The 22308-nt window shown below is 40.2% G+C and overlaps 1 protein-coding gene and 1 long non-coding RNA gene across 6 annotated transcripts in view; both read left to right on the top strand.

Annotated features, from left to right (window-relative positions):
- LOC308468471 overlaps positions 1 to 22308 on the top strand; it is a 253966-nt gene that overhangs the window by 77714 nt on the left and 153944 nt on the right. The gene's annotated exons all lie outside the window — the stretch shown is intronic.
- MED27 (mediator complex subunit 27) overlaps positions 1 to 22308 on the top strand; it is a 175656-nt gene that overhangs the window by 2925 nt on the left and 150423 nt on the right. The window lies entirely within an intron of this gene.

Here is a 22308-nt window from a genome sequence, read left to right as displayed (position 1 = left end):
CTACAAAAGTCGTATCAAACTGAAGGTGGAGCTTGTAACACTGGAGGAGAATCATGCTTCAAGCTGTTGGGAAAATACCTTGAAATCTGATGACATGTTGAATTATTTATTTATTTATAACCGCCTTTCCCCCTGACAGGACTCCAGGTGTCTTATAGACAACAACAACATTTTGCCAATATGGTAGCTGTTACAGTAGATATTTCTTGTCTGGTGATGGCTGTATCAACAGACCATGTTAGTGGCTAGGCTTAAACTGTGTTTCCCTCTACTTTAGCATTGTGTGGAATGTTATTTAACTAAGTTTTACTCATTGAAATGAATGGACCTAACTTAGGCATATACTGTTCAAAAGCACGTCAAAGTGCAAGTAGATAAACAGGTACCGCTCCAGCGGGAAGTTAAACGGCGTTTCCGTGCACTGCTCTGGTTTCCCCAGAAGCAGCTTAGTCATGCTGGCCACATGACCTGGAAAAACTGTCTGCAGACAAATGCCGGCTCCCTTGGTCAGTAAAGCGAGATGAGTGCCGCAACCCCAGAGTCGTTCGTGACTGGACTTAACTGTCAGGGGTCCCTTTACCTTTACCTTTTTAACTTCGGCATGCTAATTAATTTCAGTGGCTCTGTGCTAAATAAAACTTAGTTGAATAACTGCCCTATATATGTTATGTTTTTATCCTAATATACATGATAGCAGCTGGTTTCTCTGTTTCTCATCGATGAAAATACCTGCATAGTATTGGACAAACCCACCATTGGACAATGATTGTTATTGTAGGGTGGGCAATCTTTTTGGCGTCAAGGGGGCATTCCTCTTTACTCAGAACCTTTGTATCCTGTGTAGTCACCCTCAAAAAAGTGATATTAGGGTAATCCTTACACACATAAAAATATAAGGAGACCTTCCTGGATCAGGCTGATGGCCCACTAGTCCAGCATCATGTTCTCAAAGTGGGCACCCAGATGCCTGTGGCAAACCCTCAAGCAGGATTCAAGCAGCTTTGTCCGCTGTCACACACCTCCGCCTTTCCCCTTTAAAGAAGGAGATTCCCTCCAGAAACTCCCACCTATAAACAATGGAGTTTGCTTTTAATGCTTCAGTCAGAAATGTATAGTTGTCTCTCTTTCTCAACAGGTGTGAAGGAATCTCCTTTATCGATAATAATGTATTTCTCCCCAATTCTGAGTCTTCTTTTATTACTGGTTTGCAAAATTTTATCTCTAATTTGACTTGAGTTGAAAGATATCAAACAGTTTCCAGGTCATTTGTTTGCTTTAGCAACATCTGATTTCACTCTGAATATTTTCTCTGTGCCTTTAATTATTTCGTCTTCTTGAAGCTCTAACCATTTGGCTAACTCCTTAATGATTCTTTCATCAATAAGCTCCTCTGCCTCTTTGGGAATGCCTCTAAACCTCAAGGTCCTCTCTCACCTTTGCATCTGCATGTGGAAATATAGTTTTATTTTAATTTAGTGCTCTATAATTGCCTTCAGAATGTGGTTTAAGCACTTCTTTATGCCTTTTTATCTTTTTGTGATAAACTGGTTTCAAAGCACTTAAATACTCACTCAGCAGTTGCCCTTTAATCACCACTTCGTTTTGAATTCAGTAATATCAGCTGGTATTGATGCTTCAATTGTCTGTTCTAACAAGAGGGCTTGTCACCTGTAACTCTTTGCTCCTTCAGAATAATTTCTCTGGCCATCTCTTTCACTTCCTGCTTGTTTTATGATGCAGTAACATGAGACAACGTTTTACTCTTGCATGTATGCAAAACTGATTTAGTTGGATTGGTTTTGCCCACTCTCAGCAGCTGTTTTTAAATAAGAACATATGGAGTCACTGGAGTGGGTTTTTGGTCTGACTCTTTGCTGTCATTTGGAAGGGGAGAGCATTTAGTTGCTGTGATGCATGGAAGTACTTTTTGCCTCTCTGCATTTAATTTTTAATTTTTGACCCCTTTGTGGCTGGTGTGTTGTATATTTGATGAGCTGAGAGCCCAGGACAGCTCCCTTTCCTTCTCTGCCCAGATTGCTCATGCGTTAACAATTGTACACATAAAACACATCGCTGAGCTAGGATAAAATGTGGACTTAAGGGCAGGAGTAAAAAAAAAGGGGGGGGTAAAATAATGTGGATATTTCAGCACTTTTCAACTCATGAATTTACTCCCTATTAATAGAGTCCTGTACACTCATCTGCTCAAAAATATCATAGAATCATAGAAGAGACCACAAGGGCCATCGAGTCCAACCCCCTGCCAAGCAGGAAACACCATCAGAGCACTCCTGACATATGTCCCATTAAAGATTGGATTGGATTTTTGTTGGCTGCTGTGTGCTTGGATATTACACATCTTTGGACCAATGCACCCTCCCATCCCATTGCAAAGTTGATGATCAAAGGTTTGATGTGTAGTGGTGGTTGAGAAATGAGGCAACAGAATGGGACAGTTTGGGGGCTGAAGTCAGAATACGCATTCCTTGGGGGCTGGAATCCATTGTTAGTGTTTATAGCTCATCAGAGGAGAGGAATAATGCCTCCTGCTCATAAACAAACTTTTGGACAGACCTCTAAAATATTTTTGGACAACTACATTTGAAATATAGCTATGTACTGTAGGTGTGAATTGGTGTTTTCTCTTCACAAAAAATGTGTGCAACATACTTGTGGCTTCAGTTTCATTCTTCATTGTTGTTTGTTTATCTATGTTCCTAACAAAAAACTTAATAAAAACAGATAAAAAAGAATAAGGGCTGTTAAATTCAATGTGACTTACCTTACAGTCAAGTAAGTAGATAGAGAACTGCAGACGAAACCAAATTATTAGAAGGACCTTCCTTGTTGAGCTTGTGATATAGAAATAGTCTGATTATGATTATTTAATATATTTGTATACCGTCCTTCATCTGAAGTTCACAGGGTGGTTCACAACATTAAAAAAGCAAAATGAGAACACAAAAGTACATAATAAAACATAAACAAACCAATAACTCTCCCCCCCCTTTCTCACAAACATTTTTTAAAGACCATAGAAGGTTAATCAGAGGCCTGGTTATAGAGAAAGGTTTTCATAAACAGTAATTCTGTTTACTGTTTATGGAAAACAGTATTTCTTTCTCTTTTTTCTTTCTCTTCTTTTCTTTTCCCCCTTTCTCTTATTTTCTATCTTCTTTCATAGTTTATGTTTGACAAATATGTAAACAATTGTGTTTTTTGCAGATATATCTGGAAATTTGATTGTATTATTCAATAAAGTTATATTGAAAAAGAAAAAGAAATGTTTTCATCTCGTGCCTAAAGATATGTAATGAAGGCACAAGGTGAGCCTCCCTGGGAAGAGCACTTCACAAATGGGGAGCCACCCCAGAAAAGGCACATTCTCTTGTTGCCACTCTCTGCACTTCTCATGAAGGAGGCACATGAAGAAGGACCTCAGAGGATGATTGCTGGGTCCCTGTTGGTTCATATGGGGAGCAGTTGTCATTGCAGTATTTACGCTTAACTTGATGGTAAAACCCATTGAATCCAGTGTGGAAGTGGCATAGCTCAGTACTACAGCACCTAGTTTCTTGCACAGGGGCGGTCCAATCTGTAGCATCTCCCAGTAGGGCTGGGAAAGATTCCTGCTCGGTATCTTGGAGAGCTGGTTCCAGCCACTGCAAGCCAATACTGAGCTTGATGGGCTAATGGGCTGAATGACAGATGAAGAGAAAGTGGCTGGGAGAGGAGAGGAGAGGAGAAAATTGATTGAAATAGAGTGGGAAACTGAAAAGTGCAGCAGGTGGACCAATAGACTTGATTCAGTTGGCATATGATAAAGCTAATTCTTCTGTTGTGGCATGCAGCTTTGACTATGTTGGTTGCAAGGGAACCCCCAGCCCAGCTTTATGTCACTTGCAAACAGATGGACAACAGAAATAGAGGGTGTCTGTGTGTATGAGCAAATGTTAAATGAAAAGGGATGGGGAAAGGGGTGTAACCATACGGTGTTTGCTTTGTTAGTTAAACACTTAAGTGGGCTAATTGCCTGTCAAAGAGCATATGGAAACATGAATTACATCTTTAAATCTATTTGTGTGTGTGTGTGTGTGTTTAAAAAGAGAAGCCAAGTTAAGATGCCACACCATCTCTAATCTGTGTATTTTAGTATATTCAAGAGCTAAAGTTCTTATAAAGATAACAGATAACGAGGCAGTGGCCTGATTTGGACATGTTGTATGAATGAGCCTAAGTGAACATACTACCCACCCCAACCCATTATCCAGTTAAAGGTGGAGACTGCAAGGAGACTGGAAATACCTGCTTTTAAACTAATCAGAGTTCCCTATAACGTGAACTTGAAAACACTGGTTCGTTCAATTTTAAACTCTGCTTGGTTGAACAAGTCAAGATTGTTAAGCTGTAGTTTGATACAGGCTTGTTTAGATTAAGCATAATTTGTTTTTGTTTTTCCTGTTGCTTTTCTATACCACCCAATAACCCAAGCCCTCTGGGTGGCTTCTCTGAAGTATGGATGTAACGGGAAAACTACTCAGTTTAATGGTGAATGCTTTCAATCTCTACTGTACGAACTGTGCCAAGGAGCAGAGGGGAGTGTGCCAGCCTGAGGTGTGTGTCAGCTTGCAAATGTAAGACTCAACCAGGGGTAGGAATTTTTGGCTCCTACTAGTAGGCCAGTTCCTAACCTCTCTTAACCCCCCACGGGCCATTTTCATTGTAGAGCAGGACTGATCACGTGCCGTCCATTTGACATCACCAAAGTTTTAGGTGCTGTGTTTTCACTTGCCTTTGTGGTTTGAAATAAAAATGTGTATTCTGTTTCTAAAAACGTTTAGTAGGGTCTTCAAGCAATCATTTGTAGTGTGCTTTTAATAAAAACTTCTAAATTGTAGGTGGCATCAAAGAATACACTTTATTATGTATACATGGAACTAATATTAATTAAATGCATGTGAGGATTCACTGTAGGATAACACTGGTGTCAAAAGCTTATGCTCTGTGGTGTTGAAATGGGTGAAAAAATCTGTCTGAACTAACGCATTTGCAGCTGAATTCTCGAGTCACAGCATTTTATTAATTCAGGCTGAATTAGTAGGGGTGGCTGTTTGAGGGCTTAAATAGTTGAACTTTTTTATTCTAGTGCAGTTCACTAAAATAGATTGTCCAATGGTGAACTTTTTGGCAGGTAAGCAGCTGAAATTCAGATTAGACTCCACCCCCCAGTTCTGCATGGCAAACTTCACTGCTTTCTCAGCATCCAGATGACAGCTTAGAGACATTTTTAGTGAATAGAGATGATTCTATGATGGCCTTGTTGTGCTCTGTTGTAGGGTGAACTTTGTAGTTCTTGAAATATGGTGTGTCTACATGAGACATATTTTCTTGTCCAAATACAGTAAATTAAGTCCTGAAGTTACAGATAGGTAGCCGTGTTGGTCTGCCATAGTCAAAATAAAAAAATCCTTCCAGTAGCACCTTTAAGACCAACTAAGTTAGTTCTTGGTATGAGCTTTCGTGTGCAAGCACACTTCTTCAGATACACTGAAACAGAAGTTGCCAGATCCTTCTATATAGTGAGAAGGTGGGGAGGGGTATTACTCAGAAGGGTGGTGGGAATTGGAGATTGGCAGATAGCTGAGATGAGCCTGCTGACGACTCTTAACGACTGTAATAGGTCTTACAGGAAAAGGCAGGGGGTGAGAAGCTGCTGAATTGCAACTCATTACCAAACTTAAAACCATGGAGAAACCTGGTTTGAACAAAGACATTGGATTCTTATCCCATTATACATGACTAAGCCATTTCTCACCTTCTCACCCCCTGCCTTTTCCTGTAAGACCTATTACAGTCGTTAAGAGTCGTCAGCAGGCTCATCTCAGCTATCTGCCAATCTCCAATTCCCACCACCCTTCTGAGTAATACCCCTCCCCACCTTCTCACTATATAGAAGGATCTGGCAACTTCTGTTTCAGTGTATCTGAAGAAGTGTGCTTGCACACGAAAGCTCATACCAAGAACTAACTTAGTTGGTCTTAAAGGTGCTACTGGAAGGATTTTTTTATTTTGACTAAGTCCTGAAGTATTAGGGAATGCCACCTTAGCAACACATTATTTCTATGTACCTTGAGGTTAGATTAAACACTGTTCTCACTTGCTGCTTTCCTTTATTGTTACTTGTATATTCATGCACACTTTGCCCTTGACGTGTCACTTGTATGCCCTAGCCCCAGTGCATGCCTGAGGCTGTGCCTGCTAAGATGTTCCCATGGATTCTGCAGTAGCAAAGCTTTGTGAGAACTCTTTTAGTAGGACACCTATCTTAAATAGGTAGTTTGATAATCTTTACTCTAAAATGGCACATCTTTTTGACACCTTTTCTGTTAATCTTTGCAGGGGCTGTTGACCCTGCCATCTGCTAATGCAGATGTGTCATCCCATTGGTCTTAGTAAAGGAATTTCCCATCCTTCCAGACTGCTCTTACAGCTAGAGCTGAGACCAAATTATTCCCTGTTTTGCTGCAATATTTGCATGCTGCAAAGTGCTTCTTGTTTGATTTTTTGGGGGAAGGGGAAACAATCTTCTGATCACTCTTCAAAAATGCATTTTAGAGAACCATTGAAGGTGTGGTACATAAGGTTTTTGGCCAAAGATTTTTAGACAGTTGAATTATGTGAACTAAATAGGGGAGGGATGAATAGTACAGGGTAGTACAAGGAATTGAGCTAAAAAGACCCCCCCCCAAAAAAATCTTAAATAAAACATTTTCTCAGTGTATGCAAATAAGTTCATTAGCTGGATTAATGTAAAACAAGCAGTTAAACAGATTATTATGAGAAACTAAAGAATAATTAAAGATGGAGTAATGTAGAAAATTCAGTATGAAAATTTAAATTCAGAAGAAACCACAAAAGGGAGGGGGATGTCTATTAGAAATGTATGTGATTGTGTTTTTGAATGTTTGTAAGTTTCTTTTGAAAAACCAAAAAATGCAATTTAAATTGAAAAAAAATCTCAATACACATTGAAAATATATGGATAAAAGTAAACCTCCAGCAGACTGCATACTTTATTTTGCCTGTTGAGGTTATCATAGCTAATTGGGCTGTTCATACATTTTGGAATAGGGCTTTGTTATGTTGCTGATTTATGGGGTCTTGTTCCTGGTGTTGTGCTGGGCTTTGCAGGTGCCCTAAAGCAACTGGCCACTCAGGGATGGGTAGAGTGCCTCTTTCAAAGTGATGCCAGGGTATCATAGGGTGTAAGAACATAACATAAGAAGAGCTGTGCTGGGCCAGGCCAGTGGCCCATCTGATCCAGCTTTTTGTTCTCATAGTGGGCAACCAGATGGCCCAATGGGAAGTCTGCAAGCAGGACCTGAACACAACAACACTCTCCCCACGTGTTTTCTAGCAACTGCTCTTTGGAAGCATACTAGTCCTAATATTGGGCTGTATCCAAGGTTAGTCCTATTCAGATTACATCCTTTAAAACAATGGACACAATTGACTTAATGCCATTAATTTAATTGTGTCAACTCTGAGATAAACTTATTTGGATGCAACCCACTGAAGTTTGCCAGTCATGACTGGTAGTCATTGATAGCCTTATCCTCTAGGAATTTGTCTAATTCTCTTTTAAAATCATCCAATTAGTGGCCATGACTACATCTTTTGGTAGTGAGCTCCGTAGGTTTAACAATTTGCTGTGTGCGAAAGTACTTCCTTATGTGTCTTCTCATTCTTAAACATTCAGCTTTATTTGATGGGCCTGAGTTCTGGTATTGAGAGAGGGAGAAAAACTTTTCTCTGACCACTTTCTCCACACAATGCAGAGTTTTATTCATCTCTTACATATCTCCTCTTGTGTGCCTTTTCTCTGAATGAAAAAGCCCCCAATACTGTACCCTTTTTTCATTGGGGAGCAGTTCCGGTCTCATCAGTTTGACTGCTCTTTTCTGAACATTTTGTAGCCCTACGATATCCTTTCGAGATGTGGCAACCAGAACTATTGTGCAATCACACCTTTGTATATAGAACCCCCTCCTTAAAAGAGTGCTAACTACCAATAATGAGTTATGATTTTCTGACATTGAAGCCAAGGGAAATAACATTGTACTTTCTCGAGTTTATTAAATTATCTGTTTCATTCTCAGTTATTTGTGTAGGTCATTTTGTTGCATGCCTTAAAAAAAAATCAATAGGTACTTGTAGGGGAGTTTCAGACTTGTTAGACTGCTTTGGTAGCTTGGTATTGATCAGACACAGATATTGAGTTTAACAGCAATAAAGTGTCATTAATTGTTAACCGTAGGAGTCCAAGAACAGTGTTGAGGTGAACTTTTTTTCGTCTTGTAATAAGCCATAATTCCATGTGAATTTAATAGATAATTTCTAATTGTATTCAAACATTTCTAATTTGCTTTGGTATGACAATAATAATAATAATAATAATTTATACCCCGCCCATCTGGCTGGGCTTCCCCAGCCACTCTGGGCGGCTTCCAAAAGAATATTAAAATACATCAAACATTAAAAGCTTCCCTAAACAGTGAAATTGAAATATGTTAATGGTATCAGAGAACTGCATTTTACCCAAGCCACAAGATTTACTCTACAAAATTTCTCTATAACACTTCTTATATTGTTACTTCAGGTATCCAGTTTTCTCCAGAGATATTTCATTCATACAATTAAGGGAAGCATTTTTTATTTACTTCATTAGAGCAATGATGCATGTGTGAAGAATCTTGACAAGTATTTGGTCATTATGATCCCTCTTGGGAATGAGATATCATTGCTTTTGAAATAGATGTTGCTAGGATCAGAGTGGGAAAGCTATCAGGATTTATAATCTAGGATCTTGACATACCTAAACTGGCTTCAGTAAGTAAACGAAGCATCATATTCAGTTGTTGCTTTGCACAGAGGACTGTTACCCTGTTTTCTAGACTTGAGTCAAAGGAACGAAAGTAGAGCTCCTCACACTTCATTGAAAATGCAAAGATTCCAAGAGAACTACTTATGAAGGGGCCCTGCTGTAAGAACTTTGCCTCTCTTTGAGATCCTTATAACTTTCCCTTATTTTTATTTATTTTATATAATTTATGTGTTGCTTCATTTTTTCAAAGAAAATCTCAAAGCAGTTTGCAACATCCTAAAAATATCTGTTCCAAAATAGCCCCAGTTGGCTCAAGTCATCTTCTCCAGGAGAGTCTAAGCTCATTGCTGCCCAACCAGAGGGCTACTGGAAAACTGGGTGATCAAATGGAATGAAGAAACCTTTCCTCCAGCCCTAAGAATGTTTATTTCTTCTGGCAAATAAGTACATTCAGTGTTTTCCCCCAGGAATTTTTCTCTTGCAGGTTACAGGCAAACAGTTTTTTTTATTGATCAGTATTAAGCAATAAGGGACGCGGGTGGCACTGTGGGTTAAACCACAGAGCCTAGGACTTGCCGATCAGAAGGTCGGCGGTTCGAATCCCCGTGACGGGGTGAGCTCCCCTTACTCGGTCCCTGCTCCTGCCAACCTAGCAGTTCGAAAGCACGTCAAAGTGCAAATAGATGAATAGGTACCACTCTGGCGGGAAGGTAAACGGCGTTTCCGTGCGCTGCTCTGGTTCGCCAGAAGCGGCTTAGTCATGCTGGCCACATGACCTGGAAGCTGTACGCCGGCTCCCTCGGCCAATAAAGCGAGATGAGCGCCGCAACCCCAGAGTCAGCCACGACTGGACCTAATGGTCAGGGGTCCCTTTACCTTTATCAAGCAATAAACAAATTAACAAGTTGATATGCCATTAGTTCAAGATATTGAAATTTATTTTGCTTGTCTGCCTGTTTCAAAAAGCACAAGCTTTAGCTTCTGTGGTGTGTCCAGAATCTATATTTAAATAATCATACGTTTTATTTGTATAATTCAGTGGTGTGCGGTCTGTGGACTAAGGGGACTAGGCTAGTCCCCTAAATGTTTTCCTGGCTCTCCTTCTTAAAGCCCACAAAGCTTCTGCCTGGCTTAGGGAGGGAGGCGCAATGCTCTGATGGGTCCAAGAGCCCTCCCATCACCTTCCCAAAGCCCGCCCAGATTTGCAAACGAGGCAGGAGGGCTACAGCATCCATCAGAGCCCTGGCGTCTCTTTCAGGATGTGTGTGATGTCAGGATGTCACAGCGTCACGTGTGCATTCCCCCCCCCCCCCCGGTCCTGACCCTAACTGGTGATTAAAATCCACATAAACAGTGAGAGGGAGAGCAGTTGTAACAACTGCACAGTCGCATTTGAGAGTTTTGATTTGACAACATTAATCTTCGATCTACTGGCAGAGAATAATGGAAACAGGATTTGGGTGTGTGTTTTATTTGGGTAGGTTCTGTGACTAGTTTTGCCGTAGTTTTCTGTGGTTTAGGAAAACCTTCAATTATTCTGTAAATGTAATCAGAACATTAGGTAAAGTTACTGTGGTTGACAAGAACCAAGCTTGTTAGAACCAAGCTCCTATACACTATTAATAGCACTGACTGGAAACTGCTCATTTGTAGTGCTGAATAGAAGCCCCTCAATTAGGTGTAGATCTTTCAGTGATGTGAAGATGCTTAATCAGATGAGCCCATTTTAGAACTGGCATTCACTGGTTCACATGTGCCCTTGTAGAAGTAGTTGAAATCCACAATCCCTTCACACCTGTTTCATTTGCATTGTAGCTGACAATTTTAGGATTATTTTTTTAAAAATATGTTCCATGCCAGTCAACTAAACAATGCAAAATATTCCTTGCCTAAACAATATAAATCAAAAGAGTGAGATTAGACAAATGGGGAAAAATCTCTGTACTTGAAAGGGTTGAGATGCACAGTAGGTATTGTAGGAAATTGCAAAGAGCTAATTCCTGTAGGGTTCTGCTCAGCAGGGTGGCACATTTATAATAAGAAATTTCCAGCAGGAGACTACCTATGACAATGAAAAAACCCCTTAACTGAGGCTCTTGTCTCTGGGCTTTGCAGAACAAAGAGGGCTTTGACATTGGCTGATAACTATTGAAAGCATGCATTTAATTGGGACATGTAGATTGCTCTATAAACATCTGGCTGTGCTTATACCAAGGAAAAAGAAAATGAAAGACTTGGTTATTTATTGTTAAACATGTATTCTGGGATCTGACTGAGTGAGCCACCTGTGTTGCACTGTTCAGGTACAAAGGAGGTGAGTTAATGGCAGTCCTTACACACAACAAATACCTTGTCTTCCTTGGGGCCAATTTTGCCATTAATGGTTTCATACCATCTTTGAGTGTGTGTGTGTTAATATATTATGGGTTATAGGGGCCATTGTTGTAGCACAGTAGATGCTTTTGTGCCCCTGCGGATGGGATACTTTTGTGGAACCAAATTATCCTGGTGCTTTCCTTAGGTATGCAGGATCCTGCTGGCTTTGTCAGTTCTGCCTTGTAAGGTTCAGCCTCCTAAGTGATGGCGGGGAGGCCTCTGTGACAGTGTTTTTGCTGTGGCTCCTGCTGCTTGGCAGCACAGCCTTTACTTCAATATTAGCATTTCCTAAGTTGAATGCCCAAAGAATTTCAGCCTGAGGATAATAAGTGTGTGTGTGTGTGTGTGTGTGTGTGTGAGAGAGAGAGAGATACCTTAAAAAACACAATATTCTCTCTCTCTCTCTCTCTCTCATAGTCCTGAACAAAAGCTGTGTTGCTCTTGGAAGATGTTCTGCGGTGTGTGAGGGAGAACGTCAGGGCAACAGTGTTGGGTAGAGATGCCAACATTATCAGCTGCCCTGCCTCCTGCCCCCACTTCTGATTTAGGGATTCTTTTCAGTGTACTATGACTATAGATGACCTGCTGATATTCAGATTGAAATAAAAGCCCAAGAGGAAGGCAGAATCATAGTTCTGGATAAATTTGAGCTTGAACACTTATGAAAAGAAAAGCTAATGTTAACCTTTTTTTTAATCAGCCTAATGCAGACTTGATAAATGTGTCATCAGTAGGATTTTTTTAAAAAAAGACTCAGAGTGATGAAGCTATAGGTTGTCCTCCTGGAAAGAACAATCTCCTTCCCAACTCCCAAATGCCGTATTTTTCGCCCTATAGGACGCACTTTTTCCCCTCCAAAAATGAAGGGGAAATGTGTGTGCATCCTATGGGGCGAATGCATCCTATGGGGCGAATCTTGGATAAGCTATAAAATTAACAAGGCAAAAATAAAACATACTGAATTGGATACCAATTAATGTAGGGTGGTTCAGAAAGCTTCTGGAAAACCATAATACTGGGGCAGATCTGGGAAAGACCTTGCCTGAGACCTTGGAGGGCAGCTTCCAGTATCACTAGAAAGATCAAGGCTAGATGGACCAACCAGCTGTAACACCTTATCTTCTTAATAAGAATATAAGAAGAAACGAAAGTCCATCTAGACCAGGTATGGGGAACCTTAGGCCCTCCAAATATTGCTGAACTACAGTTCCCATCAGCTCTAGAAAACGTGGCCAGGGATGATGAGATTCAGCAACATCTGGAGAGCTAAATGTTTCCCAGATTTCATCTAGATTGAGGAGTACTTTGGAGGAAGCTTTATGTGTCCTTACTCTTTAGCTGTTGGCTTAGAGGAAATGTGGATTAATGTTAGCCAAGGAATTAGCAATTGTTGGCAGTGATTCTGATGTAATCCTTGACTTGTGCATTTGAGAAATCTGGAGCATGCTGTAGTGTAGTGTAGTGTAGTGTAGTGTAGTGTAGTGTAGTGTAGTGTAGTGTAGTGTAGTGCTGTTTCATGAGCTGCTGCCTCAAACGGCAGTTCTGGTTAGCCTTGAGTGCAATTAACATTGGTACTGATTTGTTGCTTAAGTGTAGTGGAAGGCAGTGAAAACTTGTACCAAGAGGAGTGGGCTGGTAGAAAGGTGTGTGGGATCCTACAGCTAAGAGTTTTGAAGAGTTGCGTCACCTATATGTATTGTTATTCTGTTTTTTAAATAGTACCACCTAAAAAAAAAAAGTAGAGAATAGCATGCACAGTTTGGTTTTTGAAATGGTTTATTTCCATAAAGGTGAGAAAGTACTACTATGTCTCTTTTCACTAATTTATTAAGGAGCAGAGCTGTGTTCCTGCTGAGTACAGTGTAAAAGCTCAGATCATAGCACACATGTTTATATAGACAGTTGGGGCTTACTGATAGAACTCCTGCTTAATACCTGTCTGAAGACTGGGCTTCAGCTGAAGGATTTCTACTAATGAACATACATACTCACAGTACATCACTAGTCAATCCTACTCCCTGAAGTAGGTCTTTCCAGCATGTATCCTAAACTGTCGCTCTGAGGCTAGGTGTGTGGGAGGTAATTGCCAATAAGAGGCTCTTTGTTTTAGGTTAACACAGATGAAATAAAACAAAAATCAGCCTTAAAACTGAAACCAATAAATCTGTAAAATCCTGCAAAATACAGAAGACTGTGGTGCTGTCAGTGTCTAAAATATTAATGTGGTTGCTTTGTTTATTTTTGGGCAACCACTATGGTTTCCCCCAAAAAATGTATATTTATTTTATGTGTATAATGTATTTGACAGCTTCTTTTCACTCGGAGCCTAATTCAGTTTGAAATGACTGCTTTTATCTATTAAAGCTTCCCCCGCCAATCATGACATTAACTGGGATTTGTTTTGCTATGCTAACTTTTTACTGTATGAAATATACGGAAGCTGTCAGCTTTCCAACTCCAGAGTGAGTGTGGGGGAAGCTGTTGTGTCTGAGATGAACTTCAGTAGAAGAACGACGTGGTAAAACGATTCCATATCTCTTCTGTAGACCGTCTTAGTCTCTTTCCCCCTGTCTGTCTGTCTGTCTGTCTACCCATCATCTATCTATCTAGAATAAGAGGAAATATTGCTTCAAAACTAGCTACATATTATACTAATATCCATTTGCCCTATCCATATGCTTTCAGTTGGATTCTGTTTCAATGCTGTTGTCATGTTGAGATTGTAATTTTGGCCTGCCTTACGGCTCCGTGTTTTATTTTCTGTGTGTGTGTGTGTGTGTGTGCGCGCGCGCCATTTTTCACTCCCTAGTGGAAGGTTGCATTTCTAGAATTTCAGAGAAATTATATAAACTTTTGTTTTTGCCGTTTTGGGGTTAGTTGGCAGATTTCGTAGTGTGATTTATTTTTAAGGCTAATCTGTCATTTTGAGCAAATCACTTTGTAGGATCTCTCAAGGCTTAGGGCCAAATTGTGACAGTTTCATGTGCTTTAAACACGAAACTTTTCTGACTGTGGAGAGATTTTACACCTAGTGCTTCCTGACACTATCTATCACTGGGCTCCCCATGGCAGTGTCATTAGAATACCGGGCTGAGATTTAGCCATGATTTCTTCCCAGCATCTCTGAGCATATACGGTAGCCTGATGGATCAGGCCATTGACCCATCTAGTCCAGCATCCTGTTCTCCATTACTGCTTTGCTCGCCTGTTGCTGAGAGATAGTAAGAAGGATGTGCTTTTGTTTATTTATTTAAATAAGAGGAAAATGTGCTTTATTGGCCAGAGTGAGTAGAAGCCCAGTTTTTTAGACACAGTTCTATCCAGTACCACTTGATGTTACATTCCCTGAGTGGGAAGGGATATTTCCCCAGACTCAATGTGAGCTTCATAAGGACAGCAGTAGGAGAACATGATGTTTGCACATTATTATTTAGCTATTGTTTAGCACAGCCAACCTGGCACCCTCTGTGTGTTTTGTACTATAGCTATCAGAAGTTGTAGCTCAAAACATCTGGAGGGCACCAGGTTGGTGAAGACTGGTTTAGCACAAAATGAATGAACCTCCACAGGCCTCTGAGCAGAGTGTGGTGCTCACAGACTCCCCCCTTACCTTTTCCTGCTTCTGCCCAGCCCAGGAAGAGCACTCATGGAGAAAGTAGTTTGGCTTTCACTGAATCTTGGTGATCAGTGTGTGTGAACCAGGAATCCTGGTTTGCAAACAAACAAACAAGCAAAACAAACCCTGGTCAGTTGCATAGGTTACAAAGCTGGTATATTTAACTAAGCATTGCTTATGGATTGGATTCTTGGACAGTATATGATGGTAAGCTAAGTTTTGGTGAAATTAAAGCAGATCTTTGTAGAAATCTTCCAGACTTCACAGGGGAAGGGACTTGCGACCCTCAAGCCTGTTGTTGTAGGCATCTGTCTGTCTTGGGAAACAATGGAGTGTGCTTCCGGAGGTGATATCAAACCACTGGAGAGTTGAGCTTATTTAAATAACATATGAATGGGACCAGTGAATATACATTGTTCTAGTATCATTTGATCCATTGGAAGATGCTTTGGATATCATTTGCTCAAAAGGTGGTGTATAAATCTTCAAAATAAATGGAAATAAAGGAAGGGAGTTGGATTTTTCAAAGCAAAAGGGACATGCATGTGCCAAATTATAGGAAGCTTCTTTGTACTAAATCATTGGTCCATCTATCTCATTATCATTGGCAGTCTGGTAAGAGTTCTTCAGGGTTTCAGGCAGAGATATCTACCAGCCCTACCTGGAGACACCCGGAAATCTTCTTGGACCTTTCTGCATGCAAAGCAGATGTCTTACCACTGATCTACAGCTGACTCAGAGCCCTCTGGACCTTATCTCCCTGCACATGCTCTCTCCCAACAGTTTTCCTTATGATAATATGGCCAGGGAAAACATGCTTAGGAGGATGAAGTATAGTGGTAAACTGCAGATATTATTTTGCTTTTAAAATCTAATTTCCCCACCCCACCCACAGCTGCTGTTATCATATCAAATTTCACATTAGATTATCCAAAGTCACCTTTTCTGCTAGTATATCCTGGAAAAGTGCCGAGATACATTGTAATCTCCCCCACCCGCCAATGCATTTGCAAGGTAGAAGAAGCAGGAAGAAGCAGTCTTGACAGCTTTTTGAAAAGATGCTCCTGCTAGTTCCAGCAGAAGAGCTTTTAGACTATTGACAGTTTTCTATTTCCCAAGTCCCTATATCTTCTAAGGAACCATTTCCATATACCGTATTTTTCGCTCTATAACACGCACCTGACCATAACACGCACGTAGTTTTTAGAGGAGGAAAATCCGTAGGCATGCCACCCGTAGGCATTTCCTCCATAACACGCACAGACATTTCCCCTTACTTTCTAGGAGGAAAAAAGTGAGTGTTATGGTGCAAAAAATACGGTAAGTACTTGCTGAAAAGCTTCTGCCTGCTGTAGAGGATCCTGAGTCTTAGGGCAATATGTTGCAGCAGCACTTGATTCTCGTAGAGTGCTGGCTTTAATTTGTGTTAATGTTGCATTTTAAATTGTTTAATGTTGCATTTCAAATTATTGTGACCCACACTGGGATCTTATGGTGAAGGGCAGGTAATAAATCAGTTTAATAATAAGGCTAATTGGATGCTTCTTTGGAGAGCTTGCCCTAGAACACATGTTCTGTGTGGCTGCGTGTTGCAGGAAAACAGAGGTAATGATGATCAAATAGTATTTAAGGAAGCTTCTGCATCATAGCTGTGGAACTTCAGAATTTACAAGCACACTGTAGGCAAAACCACTCAGAAGACAACTCCAGTGTAATTTGACTTCCCTGGCACGTGATCCAACTACAGCGAGCACCTTCACATCCTTTCGGGTTTCCTTTTCTGTTTCTTTTTTGAGATGGTTGCAGTGAGCTAAGCATATTCTTAGATTTCGCCTATTGAAATGGGTGGGACTTAAGTGTTCCAAGCTTGTCTCACTTTTGCCCAAACACATAGACATAAGTGGCTATTAGAATCAGTCTTAAAAGTATCACTAGCATTTGACATTTCTATCTGGCAAAAATGGTTCAAACACTCTTAACAGGGCTAGGATTTTCCCACAAAGTCTAGATTTGTTCTTATTTAATTAGATGTTACCCTTTTCTATCTTACCCTATTCTAAGGGTTTGGTAGTTGAGTTTGCCAAGCTGGAAACTAAGCTGCAGAAAGTAGGTAAATTGACAAGAGTTCATATTGGGATGTTCACAGAAATGAATTAAGTAGTTGTCCATGGCAGTCCTTTTGTTCCACCTCCTTAATTTATGATACCAACCACTTGTTGTCTAAGGAGTCATAATATCACATTTGCTATTGACTGGTAATGCCTTCTGTAAATGAATGACTATGCACAGTACCCTTCTAGTTTAAGGGTAACTAGAAGTTAGTTAATAAAAACAAGAATTATGGTGGAATGTGTAAATAGAAGACACTGTATAATGTGATGTTGCAGATCTTACTTATTTTTATTTAAAACATTGATTTACTGCCCCTCATTAAGAATTCCTGGGTGGTTCACTACAGTAAAAAGGTAAAGGTAAAGGTACCCCTGCCCGTACGGGCCAGTCTTGACAGACTCTAGGGTTGTGCGCTCATCTCACTCTAGAGGCCGGGAGCCAGTGCTGTCTGCAGACACTTCCGGGTCACGTGGCCAGCGTGACAAGCTGCATCTGGCGAGCCAGCGCAGCACACGGAACGCCGTTTACCTTCCCGCTAGTAAGCGGTCCCTATTTATCTACTTGCACCCGGAGGTGCTTTCGAACTGCTAGGTTGGCAGGCGCTGGGACCGAGCGACGGGAGCGCACCCCGCCGTGGGGATTCGAATCGCCGACCTTTCGTTCGGCAAGTCCTAGGCGCTGAGGCTTTTACCCACAGCGCCACCCGCGTCCCTGCCGGTTCACTACAGTACAAATGCATAAAAATGCAATAAATACCTTGGCATCAACGGTAAACCAGATTGGCAAAATATCTCTCTAATACTGTTGGGGAAGGAAGCTCTTGATTTATCAAGGTCATTTTATGGCATACTGACACAAAATAAACTGGCTTAGATAATTTCCTTTTCCCAGGAAAACATAGGAATTGTAGTGGTGGTGAAGGGAATAATTTATAAGAACTCTCATCACCTCTGTCAACTATAATCCCCCAACATTCCTTGTGGGAATCCATAACACTGAATGTGATATAAAACAGATTTGCATGTTTAGTGTAACTATGTTCCAAGCAGTGTTTGAAATTAGCCAGGTGCCAGGTGCATTTTGGCACCTGACATCCCCATCATTTGGCTGACTGGCACACAGCAGCGTTTTCTTTTTTCTGCTATGCTGTAGCGTGAGTCAGATTTTAGCTGGAGCTGACAATATACACAAATAATTTTCAGCTTTGTTATCTAGTAAAAAACAAAAAAGCACCTAAATATTTCGCTAGTGCACCTGTAACCTAGGTTTAAGGGGCCATGATGAGGAATAGCTTTTATATCTCAGTTTCTAACACTGGTTCAGAGGTGGCCATTGGTAGCTAATATCAGCCTTGCAAATAAATTCACAAAAGGTACTAGCTCACAGAGGCTTTTCTTAGTCTCCTTCCTACCCTTTCTTATTTATAGGGGACTTGAAGGAATAGGAGAGGAGGCGGAATAGTTCACAAATATTCCTTGTTGCTTTGGAGGCAATTCTGCTTGCCAGGCAATGGTCTACTTTCAAACTTATTAATATGTCCTTCTCATAGCTGTTAATGCCAGGATATTGTTGTCCAGTATTCTGCCCATTAAAATACCCAAGAATATTTTAAGGGCTCCCCCCCTCCCACTTTGCTTTTTCCCACATTCTAAAGAGCCTGACAGTGCTGCTCTAGGATTAAGTGAGATTACAGGCATCTTCTCTCCATCCCTCTCGTGTACCTTGTATGAAAACATCCTAATAAGTATTGATACAGCATTCATCCTGCAAGAAGCTGACCTTTTAGTATCTGCTGATGCTGCAGTTTTGAGGTGGTGGTTTTCTTGCAAGCTAAATCAATGGAGACAAATCTTGGTAACTTCTTCAGCAAAATAAAGTGGTTTAAGCTTGGCAGCCATTTAAAGTTTATCCTTCTGCAGGGAAGCCTTCTACATTGCATGCACACTGTTTATTTTCTGCAGCCGAATTGATTGGTTGGTCCACTGAGTTTAAAGGGCAAACTTGCATTTCAGGACGATTGAAGAATATGTAATGGCAGTCTTGGCTATATACCTTCTTTTATTGATGACTGCTTTCCACAATGTACCATTTTTAATTTACATACTGTTTTGCCTTTTTAAAGGGGAGAAACTTTCTCCTCATTTTACAAATGTAGGAATTAGCTAGCAGCTTAGAAGTAACATGCCTGCTTGTCTAAAGGATAATGCAAAGTATAGAGGGTTTTTTGGGGGGGCTTTTTGTACTAAGGTAGTAATTCCCTTTTTTTAAAAAAAGGAAAGCTGAAGTAATTGTGTGTAAAGTATTCTCATGAAATCATCCATGCAGTTCTGGAGTTGGTAGCTCAGCACTCAAGAAGTGAGAGGTGTGGATTTGAATTGAATAGCATCTTCTGGAAATTGTATAAATGTACTGTATAAATAGTAGCAAAGAGCATTAGCAGTACTCAGAAAATAAAGCAATACTCCCACCCACTAATTAGCAGATAAACAAAACCTTAACCCCCTCCCTAATGACACTTGGTTGGCTAACCCCAAAGTCAATTCAGAAGTAGAGGTTATTTATTTATACATTGATATCCAACATTTCCTCCAAGAAGCTCAGGGTGATAGAGATGATTCTCTCCCTCCCCATTTTATTCTCACAACCCTGTGAGGTAAGTAGGCTGGGAGATGATGGTGACTGGTCCAAGGTCACCCAGTGAGCTTTGTGGTAGAGGGGGAGATTTGAAGCTCACTCTCCCAGATTCTTGTCCGGTACTCTAGCCACTACACCACACTGGCTCTTGGTGTGAACTTCTTCATAGGTTGTTGCTGCATGTGAGCTGCTTCATAGGTGGTATTAAAAACCCTTCAAAGTCTTTCAGTTCCAGACGGACCTACATACAATTTGGGCCTTTTGTCCGCTCAGTGTTTTTTCCAGCACAGCACAACATGCATTACCTTCTAGCTGTTTGCCTCATCAGCTATCTTTACAATTTATACACACACAACGGATGTCCACTCATGACTTGTTTTGCAAACACAATGGATGTTCTCAGGATATTCTCAAAATGTCAAGATGTTCTCAGCCCACCATCAGCATCTCAGAATCAGTGTTTCTCCATTATTTGCCTCATGAAGCACATTAGGTAATTACCATATCTTTTTTTTTTTGCATATAGATATTTATTAATTTTTCAAGAGAAAAAATAACAACAAAATACAAATAAAGAAAAGAATATACACATTAAAGAAGTTTTCACTTAAAATTTTACATTGTTGCCTCTTTGTGGACTTCCTTCAGCTCGTCCGTAAATCTTTCGTAATAAAAATTAAAGTTGCACATTTCCTAGTTTGTATTGTCATTATACATTTCTCCTCTCCTATTTTCTTTAAACAATAACTCTTGATCTTTCACAGTGCTTCTCTAAATCCCCTTAGCGTTATTTGTCCTTTACTAATATATTCCAGATAATCTACATATTTTCCCCATTCCTTGATAAACTTTTGGTCTCTTAGATGTCTAATCTTCCCCGTCAATCTGTCCAAATCCGCGTAGTCTAATAACTTTAGTCTCCACTCCTCCGTCGTAGGCATTTCCTGTTTTTTCCACTTCTGGGCCAGAATTATCCTTGCTGCTGTGACTGCATAGTATACAAATTTATGGTCTTTCTTTTTTATTTCGTCCCCTAATATCCCTAACAGAAAGATTTCAGGTTTTTTGGTAAACGTATACTTTAACACCTTCTTTAACTCAATGTATATTTTTTCCCAAAATTCTCTCACTCTCCCACACTCCCACCACATGTGGTAAAAGGAGCCCTCCTTATCTTCACATTTCCAACATTTACTGCCTACTTTGTACATTTTTGATAGCTTCACAGGTGTTATGTACCACCTGTAAAACATCTTCATAACATTCTCTTTTACCGTTATACATGCCGTAAAATCCAGACCCTCCTTCCATAGTTTCTCCCAATCCTCAAATTGTATGGTATGACCCACATCTCTAGCCCATCGAATCATTACTGTTTTGACTTCCTCATCTCCCAAGTTCCAATCTAAGAGCATCTTATACATTTTAGATATTATTTTCACATCATTGTTTATAATTTCCGTCTGGAATTTTGAATCTTTATCTGCATACCCTCTATCTTTTATCTCTTTTCTAAACATTTCATTAACTTGGAAGTGATGTAGCCAATCATACACATACTCCTTAACTTGCTCGTATGGCTTCAATTTCCATTTCCCATCTTCTTGAGTTAACAGTTGTCCATATGTTGCCCAATTACTTCTCATGTTAATTTTTTTCACACTTATCACTTCGAGGGGTGAGAGCCAGTGCGGAACTTTAGGTTCTAATATATTTTTGTACCTTTCCCATATTTCAATAAGTGGACCTCTAAAAATATGATTTTCGAATCCCTTATGTACCTTCCTTTTCTCACACCATAGGTAGGCATGCCAGCCAAACCTATTGTCGAAGCCCTCTAAATCGAGTAGCTCCTTATTTACTAGTTTTACCCAGTCTTTTATCCAACAAAGACATGATGCCTCGTAGTATAATCTCAGGTCTGGCAGAGCAAATCCTCCCCTTTCCTTTCTATCTGTTAAGAGTTTAAATTGTATCCGAGGTTTTTTGCCCTGCCAGATGAATCTTGAAAGCACTCTTTGCCATTCTTTAAACATTCGGCTCCCCTTAATTATAGGTATGGTCTGGAATAGGAACAGTACCCTCGGTAAAACATTCATCTTAATAGTATTAATCCTTCCCCAAAAAGACAATCTCAATCCTCCCCATATTTCCAGGTCCTTTCTTATTTCTCTCCACACCGGCTCATAGTTATTTTTAAACAGATCTATATTTTTAGGTGTTAACCAGATCCCGAGATATTTTACTTTCCTAACCACCTCTATTTGTGACTGATGTTGAATTATTTCTATTACACTTTGGTCCATATTTTTGACTATCATCTTCGTTTTCCTCTTATTTAGTTTAAAGCCTGCCATTTCCCCGAATTGATCCATTTCCTTTAAGATTTCTTCTATTGTAATTGTTGGGTCCTCAGTCATTATTACTAGGTCGTCTGCAAAAGCTTTGATCTTGTAGGCATTTTGTCCGATTGTCACTCCTTTAATCTTATCATTTCGCCTAATCGAATTTAGAAGTACTTCTAGCACCATTATGAATAGTAGTGGGGAGAGTGGACACCCCTGTCTTGTACCTTTCTGTATCTTTATTTCTTCTGTCACAACGTTGTTTATAATCAGTTTAGCTTTTTGCTCCGTGTATATTGCTCTTATCCCGTTAAAAAAATCTTTGCCCACTTCCATATGTT

Source organism: Podarcis pityusensis, assembly GCF_964106645.2.
Source record: "Podarcis pityusensis genome assembly, chromosome: Z".
Lineage (NCBI taxonomy): Eukaryota > Metazoa > Chordata > Lepidosauria > Squamata > Lacertidae > Podarcis > Podarcis pityusensis.
The sequence above is the reverse complement of the archived record's forward strand: the minus strand, read 5'-3'. Positions and strand labels throughout refer to the sequence as shown.